General features: G+C 43.9%; 1 protein-coding gene and 1 pseudogene across 2 annotated transcripts in view; one reads left to right on the top strand and one right to left on the bottom strand.

Moving 5' to 3' along the window:
• LDLRAD3 (low density lipoprotein receptor class A domain containing 3) overlaps positions 1–14,900 on the bottom strand; it is a 291,617-nt gene that overhangs the window by 264,055 nt on the left and 12,662 nt on the right. The gene's annotated exons all lie outside the window — the stretch shown is intronic.
• On the top strand, positions 2,813–4,885 carry LOC100594634 (annotated as a pseudogene).

Genomic DNA, 14,900 nt, shown 5'->3' with positions numbered 1-14,900 from the left:
TTCTGAATACCCACAATATTGCTCCCCTATCCATTCTCCACCCTGAGGCTCAATTCACCTTTTTAGTTCTACGTTCGTTCCCTGGGACTGCCATCACAAAATGCCACTGACCGAGGGGCTTGAACAACAGACATAGTTCTGGAGGCTGGAAGTCCAAGTTCAAGGAGTCAGCAGGTTTGGCTTCTCAAGAATTCTCCTTGGCTTGCAGATGACCACCTTCTCACTGTGTCTGCACATGGTCGTTTCTCTGTGTGTCTAAAACTCCTCCTCTTACAAGGACCTAGGTCAAACTGGGCTAGAGCCTATCCTAACAGCCTACCTAACAGGTAACTTAATTACCTCTTTAAAGGCCCTATCTCCAAATACGGTCACCTTCTGAGGTACTGAGGGTTAGGGCTCAACATATGAGTTTTGGGGACGCAAATCAGCCCATCATAGTGTCCAACAGGTCATGTCACTCCCCTCAATAAAATCTTTCACTGGGGTCCCAACGCCCTTGAAATAATATCCTTTCCAAGACATGACCCCTGCCTACTATTCTCTCTCCCAGATGGAGGGATAGTGTAGGCAGGGGTGGGAGTTCAGATGGGAGTAAGGGTACAGGCAGAATTAGAGAGATCAGGAAGAAATGGTACCCTTTCATTACCTCCCTTCCAGTCATGCCTCTTCCAACTACAGATAGACTTTGGGCAAGCTGTCTAAACTCTCTGCAGAATGGGCTGGGTCCTTGATGACCCACAGACCTGGCTGAGCAGCAGGGAGAGATGGCATACTCCACCCCATGCTTAGATCCCCTGGACAGAAAATACCAGGCCTGTATCCTCTCTCTAAAAGTAAAGGTTCCCCCAGAGTCAATCAAGGAATCTTCTGGCCAAATCCAGGATTAGAAGCAGATCTAAACTGCAATTGGGCAATCTCCCTTTGAGACTAAACTGCTCATTAAGATGTCCTAGATATCCAGTATTAGAAAGTTACCACCTTGCTGGCTCCATAGTGAAAATGAATGCATGGACTTGGCAGTGGCATTATGCAAGACCTGATTTGTCTGTCTCCACTTATGAACTGAGTGACCTGGGGCAAGATGCTTAATACCTCTCAGCCTTGATGTACTCATCTATAAAATGGGGTTAATATTCTTCTAGGTAATTCGAACTATACTAATTCCAAGGGCTGCTGTAATTAATTGCCATGAATTGAGTGGCTTAAAACAACAAAAATATGTTCTTTCACAATTCTAGAGGCTAGAAGTTCAAGGTGTTGGCAGGACCATGCTTCCTCTGAAAACTCCAGGGCAGAATCCTTCCTTGCCTGGCTTTTGGAGGTTGCTGGCAATCCCTGGCATTCCTTGCCTTGCACCTACATGCTCCAGTGTCTGCCTCTGTCTTCACAAGGCCATCTTCCCTCTCTGTGCCCCCTCTTATTACAAAGACACCAGTCACAGGAATTAGGGCCCACCCCAGTCCGACAGAACTGGGTCTTAACCAATTACATATGTCAAGACCCCATTTGCAAATTGGATTGCACTCACAAGTACCAGGGTTTAGGGCCTCAATGTATCTTTTCGGTGGACACAATTTAACCTGTGACACCTACTTGTGAGAGGATTAAAGAAATAATGACCTAAAAGCACTAAGGACAGTACCCGGGGCACACAGTAAGCACTCCACACAGAACAGTTTTTCTGTTCCAGTGTGTGGCTAATATACAGCAGGCTACTTTCCCAGAAGATCGGGTCTAGCTTCTTTGCTAGAGAAAATTATTTTCTCCTCAAAAACCACAGGCAAGAAACCAAAAGCAAACAAGCCGGTATCCCCATGGCTAATGCCGTATTAAGACTTTTAAAATAAACAAAGCAAGACTTGGTACCATGTCACTGATGTAAATATTTTATCAGTGGGTCTCTGAAAAAAACCCCACGCACACACGTGGGCCCCACATGCCTCCTCCCTGGAGGAGCTGGTTCTGCCAATAAGGGGCCTCAAGGGCTGCTTGAAAGCAGAGAGGAGTTTACTCAAGGTGTACGCCTCTGGTTCCAACATCTGGCTGCATTCCAGCTCGGCAAAGCCTTCCAGGAAACAAGGCAACACAGGGCCTATGGACACCTAAAGCCCGTGCTGAGGCTGAATCCTGAGCACCCTCAACACTGGGGCTTCCCAGGAGAGCCAGGCAAGACGGCTCAGCCAAGGAAGTGATTAATAAATCATGGGCAAAGCTTTTTCCCATTCTCTGCTCGGTGGAAACCAAAACACCTATCACAATGATCAAAGCTGCTGCCTGCAACTTCAGATTGACTTTGACTGAGCTCATTAAGTCATAAGCTTCTGCAGAGTGGATTTTCTCCATGGATAATGCTTGCAAATTAGGAAGTTAAGTGGCTTGGGAGAACCTGGGACCCATTAACCAACTAGCCAGTCAGAGCTTCCATTAAAAGAGGAAAATGGCTGAAAATCTGAAATCTGTTCTTGGGCAGCTGTTCAAAGATCCTATTATGAGTTTTCAGGGGACGCCCCTTGGGGTTCACACCAACGTAAGCAGAGAAGCCTCCATGGACATGAAACGAGAAGGACCTCGACCGAGGAGACAGGGGCCTGGGTTCAAATCCTGGCTGCATCTGGAATATTAGGGATTTCTTTCCTCTCTCTGAGCTTCGGTGTCCTGAGGGGGAAGTGCCCCCCAGTCTAAGGCATGTGGATTCCACGGCTGGAACCTGTGTATAAAATCGTGACTCTGAGCCAGGGACTTGGTACGCACAACATATGCACTTAGGAAAGGACTGTTCGTAAACAGATCTGTAGACTACAGAGTCCCATCTGCCAGTTACCAAATGATGAGGCCGCACATGAGGAATTTAACCATCTGAAACAGCTAGGTGTTAGCTGGTGGAGGGAAAGGCAGGCTAGAGTTGTGAAACCTGCCAGGTTAAATAATTTTCTCCTCTTTCTGCAGAATCACGGTGTTCTCTTGCAACAGATCTTGCCTATGTTATAAAGCTCTTTGGCTGAGATGGATGACAGAAATATTAACAAAAAACTCAGGCATTAAACATAAATTAAATTAAAACATTAAAACTGAGAAATTAAGCTTTTCCTGTTTTGAAGAAGAGACTCAGAATGAAGGGCAAAAGAAAGCACAAGGAAGCAGGGAGGCCCAGAGCCAGACCCCAGAGAATAGTGAAGTGCAGGATTCAGAGGCAATGCTTACATTGCCCAGGACTCCTCTCAGTAACGTGCATGAACTCAACACACCTCAAAAAAAGGACAGAAAATCCAGATCAGATTCTGAGGACTCCAGTGTCACACCTTCTCAAATATCCTGAGACACCAGGCCAACCAGGCAACAGGAACAAGCTGCCACATGGTGCCAGCCCCTCTATTCCCAAAAGCCTGCTGAGCCACAGGTTATTTCTCCAACAGCGAAGCTTCCTTCCAGAGGCTCTAAGCATTTGATGCTCACATCCACTCCTCCCAAGGATGAGATGACCTCACTGGCTCTGGTCAATACTAATCCCTTCGCCCCAAAGTCCTATAGAAAATTATTCCTTCAATCCGGTGTCAAGAGGAAAATTTGAGATGATCTTGAGGAAGCTGGTCCAGAGGAAGGCAAGGAAGAACAAGGGCTGCCTGCTGAGACATGCGTTCTATGAGAAACCAACATGGCTTCCTGCTATAAAAAAGAATGCTCGGAGGTAGAAAAAATTAGGGTTGGCGAATTTGGTACCGTCTACAGAAGTACATTAAAAGCCTGGACAGAAGTGTTTATGCAATAAAGCACTATATGAAAACTTTTGCAGGATTTCACCTGAGAATTTGGCTTTGCGTAAAGTTTATACTCATGCAGTTTGGACATCACCCCACCTGGTACATTACTACCCCTCACGGGCGGAAGATGGCCATATGATCATTCAGAAGCTGCAGGAGCTTGCAGACTGCTATATCTGAAAACACTAAGTCTACTAATCATTTCCAAGAGCCAAAACTCAAGGACATCCTTCTACAGATTTCCCTTGAACTTAAGTACAGCTACAACTCTGGCATGGTACACCCAGATATCAAACCTAGTAAGACCTTTCTTTGTCACAAGATGCAAAGACTCCTCTGGAGTCACAGAAGTTGAAAATGAAGCTGATTAGTTTCTCTCTGCCCGTGTGATATATAACATTGGTGACCTAGGCCATGTGACATCAATAAGCAAACTCAAAGTGGAAGAAGGAGATAGCAAAATGAGATTTTGCAAGAGGATTATTAGTGCCTTCCCAAAGCAGACCTATTTGCCTTGGGATTAATCACTGCAATGGCTGAAGGAGCAAGGACATTACCCATCAACAGTGCTGCATGGCACCATAACCATGAGAGTCACCTCCCACACATTCCTCAGGAGCTCTCAGAAGACTTTTACAATCTGCTCAAGCACATGATCCACCCTGATCCAGGAGAGAGATCTTCTGCAGCAGCTCTGGTCAGAAATTGGCCCTGGCCCTCCCTGGGGAAAGCAGAAGAGCTCTAGCAGCAGCTGAATTTGGAAAAGTCCCAGACAGCTGCACTGGAAAGGCAACTAAGGGAAGCCCAGCAGGCCCAGTCCCTGCAGGAAGACTTCCATCATGATGACCCTGGGGTCTCCGGGACCACAAGGGATCAGGAAACACCAAATGCCTGGTAGGAGGAAAGAGTGCAAGGTCTTCAAGCTTTACCTTGGGACAGCATGAGCCTCTGAACTAAGGGAAGAAAAAGGGAAACAGCCCTTGGCTTGGCCTTATGGATTAGGAGGTTGCTGTTGCAGATTCCCCACCAAGGATCCCAGGGACTCACTGTACGTAGAAAGGAATGGAATTTGGTTTTGAATTCAAGTAACAGTTTACATGAAAATGTGCCTGGATTTCCACAGTACTTCCCAGGTTATATGATGCTATTCCTGAAAAAGAGTTCCCAGCCCCTTTGTGGAAGTGGGTCTCCTAATATATATACCCTTTCTGATATTGTATTTACTAAATAAATGGCTTCACCATTACACGAGGTGGGTAAAAGTAAGACCGTATATAACTTGGACATCTCTGAGCTAGTTGTTAACTTGTAGAACAAAAACACTGGATGCAGAAGGTTCAAGGAAAACTTGACATGGCTGTTCTCCATCTACTTGCCCTGTCCCTCTTGTGGCCACATTCTGACTGGTTTGATGTTCCAAGCCCCACCAATTTCCCTTTATTTTATCAGAATTTAGCCTCGTTTCCTATTATTTCATCATACTTTATCCAAAACCTTTTTATGTACACATTTTTAAAGGAAAAGAATACTGCATTTTTGTTTTTTGGGACGGAGTTTCACTCTGTCGCCTAGGCTGGAGTGCAGTGGTGTGATCTCGGCTCACTGCAACCTCCGCCTCCCGGGTTCAAGAGATTCTTCTGCCTCAGTCTCCTGAGGAGCTGGGACTACAGGTGCGTACCACCATGCCTGGCTAACTTTTATATTTTTAGTAGAGATGGGGTTTCACCATATTGGCCAGGCTGGCCTCAAACTCCTGACCTCTGATCCACCCACTTCGGCCTCCCAAAGTGTTGAGATTACAGGCGTGAGCCACTGCGCCCGGCCTGCATTTTTAAATAAAGCATTTTATCTTGTCCAAAGACAAATTACAGGTAGAGTCCTCTTCTTTGTCACACGTCACTAACGAAGAATGAAAAATTTACGTTAGAGAACATTTTACGTGATAAAAGGGTAAGAGAATTCAGTAGGTCAGTAGTAACATGCCTTGGCAGTAGGGCCCAGCTTCACAGATCCAAAAGTTAATAACAGTCAGGATCTGCTGTAAAATAATGTTGGTCATAAAGGTATTTGATAAATGTTTGTGTCATCTTAATGAATGCAACCTGTTAATGATTAATGGCTTTTTTACTGTTGGATTTTCTTCTTTTCCTGATTTTAAAAAGCGAATTTTTTAAATTGAATAAACCCTCACACTATTCTTTAAAAAAATAGTGTGTCTCTGACCCCAAAGACTATTCAAGAGCATTAAATGAGACAGCCCTCTCTCCTAACACATGCCTGGCAGATGCTAAATAAATGTTATTCCCCCATCTCTTTTTGGTTTCCTCCCTTCTGTCTTCAGAATTTTTTACCCATTCCTATCTTCACAAAGGCCTCCCCAGTTTCTCGGCACATAGTGAGGGCTTCCTGCTTTAGAAAACCCTTCCTGAAATCCTAAATACCCACATACCTGAAAACAAATTACCTACACCCTCCCATGGCCCCCAGCCACGGCCTTGAAGCCTCCTCCCTCCCAGTCAAGCCTCTGACAGAATAGTCTCTACCAGCAGTTCCCAAATGTGTGTTACAAGAACACCCTGGTCCATGACAAAGGGTTCACTGGTTAGCAACAAAAGTAGAAAATGAAGGCACAATTGCAGCAAGCTCTTCTTAGAATTAAACATTCCACTTATAGGACCATCCTTTATTCTGATGAGCCATTACAACATTTTTGTATTAAAACATAATTTATTTTATAAAATAATGATGGGATCATGAGAGAGTGATTTTGTTTTCATTATTCTCATCTGATCAAATAAAAGCGGGTGACTCAACATCAGGAGCCCAAGCTTTTGGTTTTTTCTTTTTTATCATTACTTTACTGGTCCATAATATCTAAGCTTGGGAATTGTGGTTATTATACTAATCAGTTTCAGTTGGCTGCCTCCACGTCCACCCCAGCTCAACTCTTCTCAACACTATTTTTTTTTTTTTTTGAGACAGTCTTGCTCTGTTGCCCAGGCTGAAGTGTGGTGGCATAATCACAGCTCACTGCAGCCTCAACTTCCCGGGTTCAAGTTATCTTCTTACCTCAAGCTCCTGAGTAGCTGGCACTACAGGTGTGCACCAGCACGCCCACCTAATTTTTGTATTTTTTGTATACAGAGGGTTTCACCATGTTGCCCAAGCGGATCTTGAACTCCAGGGCTCAAGTGATCCTCACACCTCAGCCTACCCAAGTGCTAGGATTACAGGCATGAGCCACCACACCCAGCCTCAATCCTAATTTACAAACCCAGCTTCTACTCTCACCATTCAAGTGAAACCACTCCCTCAGTGGTGTCCAAATCTGGGCCTTCTTCCCTTTAGCCTGCATCTGACAGCCTAGACAACCTCACCCTGGTTACACTTAGACAGACCACAGCCTCCAAAGTAGAAGCTAACTCCAGGCTTTCCAAACAGAGCCCTGAACAAGGGAAAGGCTTCCCAGTGCCTATGTTCCAGAGCCCAAACCCCGAGCCCTCACTGGGTCTCTGTGGCCTCATCACCACCCCATCTACCAAAGCAAGACTGGGGCTGGAAAAGACCAGGACTCACAACCTCGCTCTCACCCAAGTCCCAGCAAGTTGTTCAATTTCTCTGAACCTCAGTCTCCTGCTGGGTCAAATCACGATCATGACAGTCTTGAAGTCATAGGGATCTTGGGGGATTCAAAAAAAATCCAGTGGGTAAAGCAGTTTTCCCAGTGCCTGGGACACAGTAAGCATCAAATAAATGGGAACATGGTTAGTAGTAGGAGTGTTCCTAGTAGACAATGCCCTCTTTCTAGTTTTATCTTCCACTGCTCAAGATTCCAGCAAATTTATAATACTTATGGCTTCCCAAATACATTGCATAGTTTCTCACCTCTGGGACCCAGTCCACACCATCCTGGAATTCCATCACGTCAAGGACTGCCTTCCCAATCCTTGTTTATTCATCATGGCTGGAAGAAATGGGGACCTCCTCTAACTCCAGCAACATTAGGTCTATATCAGTCTTGTGCCACTCACCACATTACTATGCAACACCTTACTCAGAGACCCACATGCATGTTTTCCCTCTCTTCATAAATTCTTAATTACTTAAGGTCAGGGGAAAGTTCTGCACATCCAACCATACCTACTATATTGATTTACAAGTAAGTGAACAATAAGTAATTGTTTCAAAAAGCCAGTGATAATAATCCCAAACAAGTCATTTAAAAATAGACGGTAAGCACATACAGAGTGGAGACTTCTTATGGCCAATGTTGAATTTCTTCCTAGGACGAAGAACAGCAGTGTTTATATGTGGGTATATATGTTACAGAAATTCCACAAGTTGGGTCTAGGTCCTGTTGTTTTCCGCAAAGAAAGCCAATGACTGAGATGATGATTAATGCCAAGGAAGAAGGTTTTAATCGGGTGCTAAAGCTGAGGAGACTCAGTCTTAAATCAATCTCCCTGAATAACTAAAACTAGAGGTTTTAGGGAAGAAATGTAGCAAAGTGTTAAAAAAAAAAAAAAAAAAACAGAACTGGGAGGGGCAAGGAAGCAGTCGTGATGAATGAGGGGTTCTGACATCTAACTGTCGGAATGTGGTGATCTGGCAAGTTTCAGTTCTTTGATTTTTTTTAAGAGGCCTGAAGATCATTTCCTGAGGAAGGAACTCATATTTAAAAAATGTAAGTTTCAAGCTTTAAGACCCAAAGGGTCAATTTCTATGTTTACCCAAAAAAACTATCTATGGGACTGTTGGTTGGTTTCATATACATGCATGGACACAAATATGTTCATCTCAAAATCTCAGCAATGCAAGTGGACGGTAATTAAAAATTGAATCCAATGGCATTTAAATCCGTTGTCCTTGTGGCCTGGCCTTCCTCCCTCCACAGTTGTGACTGACTGTCACCATATAACTCTACTTTGTTCTCCCATTAACATCTACATCTCTGTACTTCTGATCTCTGTGTTGTTTTGATTATGTCTTCTTCTGGTATATCTACTTCTGGTTTAGTCTTTACCACATTATTTCCATATCTTCACTCAGATCACCACTTCCAAGTGACAGTGTTATTTATTTTGCAAAGCCAGTCTTTTTACCCTCCATTTTGTTCCCCACCCACATTGAGTTCTGAATCCACTCAACGTCCTTTTCATGGTGTCCTACGTATGCAAATAGCTCAAGTCTACAGAGATTTTAATTTCTTCTTATTCTGCTTTCCTCTTCCATCTCGAAAATAAATATAACATATTTAAACACGAAAGGGAACAATCAGTGTGTCCTCCCCTAAATATACTTAGAGAAAGGGCATTTCTATTTCATAATCTTTGAGGCTCTTTAGTCCACTGTATGAACTCATTAAACTGTAGGTGGTCCAGAGAGCCCAGGAAACTTAATGAGCCTCCCAGACGCAAGCTGTTCATACCCTTTTGAAGTCAGTGTGGAACCAACATATGGAAAATGATCATCAGCCACTTAGTCCTGATGATGGCCCCAGAGGGTGGGTATACCCTCTTCAACCCAAAATTTAGGAAGAAAAAGGTACTTTCTGTAGAGGCAAAACGAGACTGAGATGAGCCGTTTGAACTAGCAGCAAAACTAAAATATACCCGGAATTCTGAAGACTCTGCTTCCAGAATCTCACTTAGCACTGACCCTGCATTATGTCCTAGGTCATGAAAGAGCATACCCCTAGAACTTGGAGACAAGCTCAAGTTCAAACTCCAAAAACATGAGGATTTTAGAATCAACAAAAAAGGAAAAAGGTTAAATGTATTTCAAAAAGACCAAGAAGACAGAGGGAAGAACATTTCAAGGAGAGGGGAAAAATGCAAATAATAATTTTTTTAATGTGAAAATGAGGAGTCACGAAAGTCTAATTTCAAGTTCATGATGGTGACCAGAGATTTCAGGATTGAAATTTTCAGGAGGATCGAGTCCTCATCTCTGTTTTAAGACCACAAACAGGACCACAGTAGTCCCTGGTATAAAATATCCTCATTGTATATTTTAAAAGAACTAAAAGAGTATAATTGGATCGTTTGTAACACAAAGGATAAATGCTTGAGGGAACAGGTACCCCATTCTCCATGATGTAATTATAAAACATTGCCTGCCTGTATCAAAACATCTCATGCACCCCATAAACATGCACCTACTCTGTACTCACAAAAATTTAAAATTAAAAAAAACTTTTAATATTCTCATTGCTCTTAGAGTAAAACGCAAAAGCTTTACATAGCCTGCTGTACAAACCAAAGCACAACTGAGAAGTCACTAAGTAGAAACCCATTCATTCATTCAACAAGCTAGGCACTGGGGGTTTGAGATAAATGACACTCCCAGCCCTCAACCGTAGTCTCAGCATGGATTGGTAAGCATGTGGTGAGTGCTCCTGAAATGCCAGCATGGGCTAAACACCCTGCATTCATGATCTTGTCTATTCTCCCCAAGAATGCCATGAGGCTGCTATTAACCTTATCCTCCTTTTACAGGTAAAGAACGCACTGAGGCAGAGCAGCTCTGTAACTGGCCTAACTGAGGTCAGGCAGCCAGGAGCTGACCTCAGACTGTTTGGTTCAAGAGCCTTCCTTCTGAACCATCACTCTCCCACACCTCCACTGGAAGTGGAGCCTAGAAAGGGGCTCACCACTGCTTTGCGTATCTTCTTGCAGCGGCGCACCCTGGATGAGTGGTCCCAGCATCACAGAATGAGACACCCTCCAGGGAGGAGCACATGGCTGAGGCTCACTGCCTTCTATATGCTGAGCCACGGGGGCACCGGAATCCACACAATTGGAAAACATTCTGATCCCCAGCAGAATGAGACCTTATCGCCCAGTCCTACGGTCCAGAGCTGGGGCCTGGACGTTCATGCCACGCCAACAGTAGAACAACTGCCTCTTAACTGCCTGTCATGAATGGCCTTGGGGTTCCCCATCCATTATCCACCTCAGTGGGGGATGAGGGAACAGGCCTGGCCACAGCCCACCACTCCCCGGACCAGTCATGAGGGGCAGGCAAATTAAAACCACAGCAGGCCGGGCACGGTGGCTCACACCTGTAATCCCCGCACTTTGGGAGGCAAGGCGGGTGGATCATGAGGTCAGGAGTTCAAGACCAGCCTGGCCAACATGGTCAAACTCCGTCTCTACTAAAAATACAAAAATTAGCCAGATGTGGGAACACAAGCCTATAATCCCAGCTACTAAGGTGGCTGAGGCAGAGAACTGCTTGAATCCAAGAGGCGGGGGGTTGCAGTGAGCCGAGATTGTGCCACTGCACTCCAGCCTGGGCGACAGAGCGAGACTCCGTCTCAAAAATAAACAAAACAAAACACAGCAAGTCACCACCTTGCACCTTGGAGAAACAAATTAAAAACTCTAAATTTCAAATGTTGGAAGAAAGGTGGAGAAACAGATGCTCTCATAAACCACTAATGAGAGGATAAATGGGCAGGACCATTTTATAGAGAAGTTGGCAATATCTACTCACGTTGAAAACGTGCAAATCCTTTGATCGGCAATTCTACTTCAAGAATATCATTATAGAGAAAGTCCTGCTATTATGCACAAAAATTTTCACTGCAGTGTGGCTAGTCATGGTAATAATCTAAATATCCTGTTACAAGATGAATGAGCAAAGTGTAGTATATTCATATAATAGGATATTCTACTGCAGCTAAAATAAACTGTATCTATATGTGGCAATGTAGATAGAACTCAAAATTATAAATGGGATGGAACTCAAAATTATAAAGGTAAATGAAAAAAGCCAGCTGCAGAAGCGTAGGCCATTTGATAGCCACCTATGTACACTTTAAAATCCTATGCAAGGGATATAAATGCACATCAGTAGCAAAAGACTAAAAACAGGGACAGAAAGGATATATGCCAATTTGGGGATAGTGATGACCTCTGGGCCAAGAGACAGTAATGGGATGAGGCAAAGTCTGACTCTATCTGTAATACATTTTTCTTTTTTTGGCGGGGGACAGAGTCTCACTTTGTCACCAAAGCTGGAGTAGAATGGTGAGATCTTAGCTCACGGCAACCTCAGCCTTCTGGGTTCAAGCAATTCTCATGCCTCAGCCTCCCAAGTAGCTACAGGGACTACAGGTGCACCCTACCATGCCCGGCTAATTTTTTTTCTGTATATTTTTAGTAGAGACGGGGTTTCACCATGTTGGCCAGGCTGGTCTCAAACTCCTGGCCTCAATGATTCACCAGCCTCAGCCTCCCAAAGTGCTAGGATTATAGGTATGAGCCACTGCACCCAGCCACATTTTTCTTTTAAAAGGAAAGCCTGAATTATGATGACATATATTAAAAATCTGATAAATCTATATGATAGGTACACTAGTGTTTGTTATACTGTCCTCAGATCTTTTATGCTATTTGGAAGATTCAATAATTTAAAGTAATTAAAAATATATTTTAAAGCACCCAAGTTACTCTTATCATCATTTAGGCTTAATAAACATTCAAGTATAGGGAACAAGCATAAATAAATTGCAATACTGTGTGTTAAGTTCTACATGAACAAATACAAGTTAGAGGCAGCCATTAAGAAGTCAGAGATTAATTCTCTGATTGGGAGTTGAAGATGGGAGGACACTTTCCTAGAAAAGGAGATTCACTAGCCAGGTTTCAGAAGGTGAATAGGAAGCTTTCTCTGATAAACTGTCTGCAAACACAGTCATATCCTTAATTAATAGTAAGACCAAACAGCAAACAAGAGCACACACTGCATACGGCTGCGCTGAGCTGGGGGAAAAGGTGCGAGCTGGGAGACGGCGTTCCTTCTCCATCAAGCCAACCAGAATCATGTGCTAAAAAAGCCAACAAGAAACAGGGATCACTATGGTACCGATACCATCTTGATTTGTATCAGTTCACCCTTATGGCAAGGCCTGGGCGCCTGGAGGCCCAATGCTGCTGGGAGGGGCCCGGGATGGAGGTCCAGTGACCGCAGAGCCTTCTTGCAAAGTGTCCAAGAGGGTCTGCAAACTAGACGAGAGCAGCACACGTACATGCACATGAATCAAGGTCTGGGGTGGTTGTTACCATGTACTCACGTTAGTATGGTTTTCAGCCTTTTTTCCACCCCCTAGGTAACACTCTCCCATCAATCTCAATGAGGGAGGGGAAGAGTGGCTTCCTCTTCCCCAACCCTTGAATATCACTGCTGTAAAATGTAGGGGGTAGTTAATTGACGTGAAGAGGTGGACTGAAGAAATTGGAAGAAAAGAAGGTCCAAGGCTAGGCAACAACAGGCTTTGGAACAAAAAGCAATAGTAACACCAATGATCAGACCAGGCACCCAGGAGTCCTGAGAGAGCCTACAGGAAAAGGAAGGCCCTCAAGAATTGACCTACACCAAACTTCGAGGTGACTGACACCACATCTCTAGCTTTTAGTGAGTGGGGACTACTACGGCCAGATTGGACTGAATGTAGAAAAATAAAGAAATGCAGTGCTGGGCACCAAGCACCATGGGGCAATTTGTACCTCACACACATACACACTACAAATTTGAATCACCTGTTTCGTAAGAATTTTCTTTCCGTGGAAGAATTATTCTACAGTAGCGCTGTCCACTAGAACTTTCCTTAATGACAGAAATGCTCTGTGTCTGTGCTATCCAATCCCATCAGCCACATGGGGCTACTGAGCATCTGAAATAGGCTGGGTGTGACTGAGAAACTGAATTTTTATATTTTATTTAAACTTAACTAATTTAAATTTCAGTAGCCCCAGGTGGCTAGTGGCCACTTTACTGGAGAACACAGGTCAGTGACATGCTTCTTACTGTCTGCATAGTATTTTAGTATACTGACACGGGAACTCTCCCCTACTAGTGAGCATTTTGTTAGTCTCCAGTGTTTCACCACTATAAACGATACTGCCACAAATACAGGTATCCTCACTGCCAAACTTTTGTACACATTGCAAACTATTTCACTGGGTTAAAGTGCTAGAAGTGGAATTGTGGAGTCAATGAGTAATTTCTGTTTTTAGGGTTTTCCTACATATTAGAATCACCCACTCAAAATAACACAGATGTGTACAACATTTTACTTTTTTTCTTTTCTTTTTCTTTTTTTGAGATAACGTCTCACTCTGTCACCCAGGCTGGAGCACAACGGCACAATCTCAGCTCAATGCAATCTCCGTCTCCTGGGTTCAAGTGATTCTTCTGTCTCAGCCTCCCAAGTAACTGAGACTACAGGTGCACACCACTGCGCCCGGCTAACTTTTGTATTTTTAGTAGTGACGAGGTTTCGCCATGTTGCCCAGGCTGCCCAGCTCAAACTCTTGAGCTCAGGTGATCCACCTGCCTTAGCCTCCCAAAGTGCTGGGAAAACAAGCATGAGCCACCGCGCCCAGCTCATTTTACTTTTTACTAGCTGTTTTTATATCCTACATGATTCTAACTGGATTCTCATGACTATCACATAAAAGCAGAGGGGCCAGGTAATGTCATCTCCTACATATAGACAAGGATATAAGCTGTGAGGCAGTATGTTGCTGGCTTGAGTGGGTCAGATGATTTTTACAGCCAACATCAAAGAATACAACCAGCATTCTGTGATGAGAGACTCCTTGTACTCGTAGATTAGTGTAACATGGAAAAATGCTTATGCTATATTCATAAGTGAAAAAAGCAGGACATGAAATTATATTCCATGTATGATCAAAACTATCTAAAATCAAACATAAATAAACCAATGTGTTAAAAATCTTTAGGTGATAAGACTGTATGTTATGTGTTTCTACCTTTTGTCCAAGTTTTTATAATAAGCCTATTACTAATCAATAACATTTAGTGAGCAATTATAAATAAAGTTAAGTGTGGCCAGGCGTGGTGTCTCGTGCCTGTAATCCCAGCACTTTGGGAGGCCGAGGCGGGCGGATCACGAGGTCAGTAGATCGAGATCATCCTGGCTAACGCAGTGAAACCCCATCTCTACTAAAAATACAAAAAATTAGCTGGGCGTTGTGGCGGGCACCTGTAGTCCCAGCTACTCAGGAGGCTGAGGAAGGAGAATGGTGTGAACCCGGGAGGCAGAGCTTGCAGTGAGCCGAGATTGCACCACTGCACTCCAGCCTGGGAAATAGAGTGAGACTCTGTCTCAAA

This window comes from Nomascus leucogenys, chromosome 15 (genome assembly GCF_006542625.1).
Source record: "Nomascus leucogenys isolate Asia chromosome 15, Asia_NLE_v1, whole genome shotgun sequence".
NCBI classification, from domain to species: Eukaryota; Metazoa; Chordata; class Mammalia; order Primates; family Hylobatidae; genus Nomascus; species Nomascus leucogenys.
Note: the sequence above shows the minus strand (reverse complement) of the source record. Positions and strands in the feature narration are given on the sequence as shown.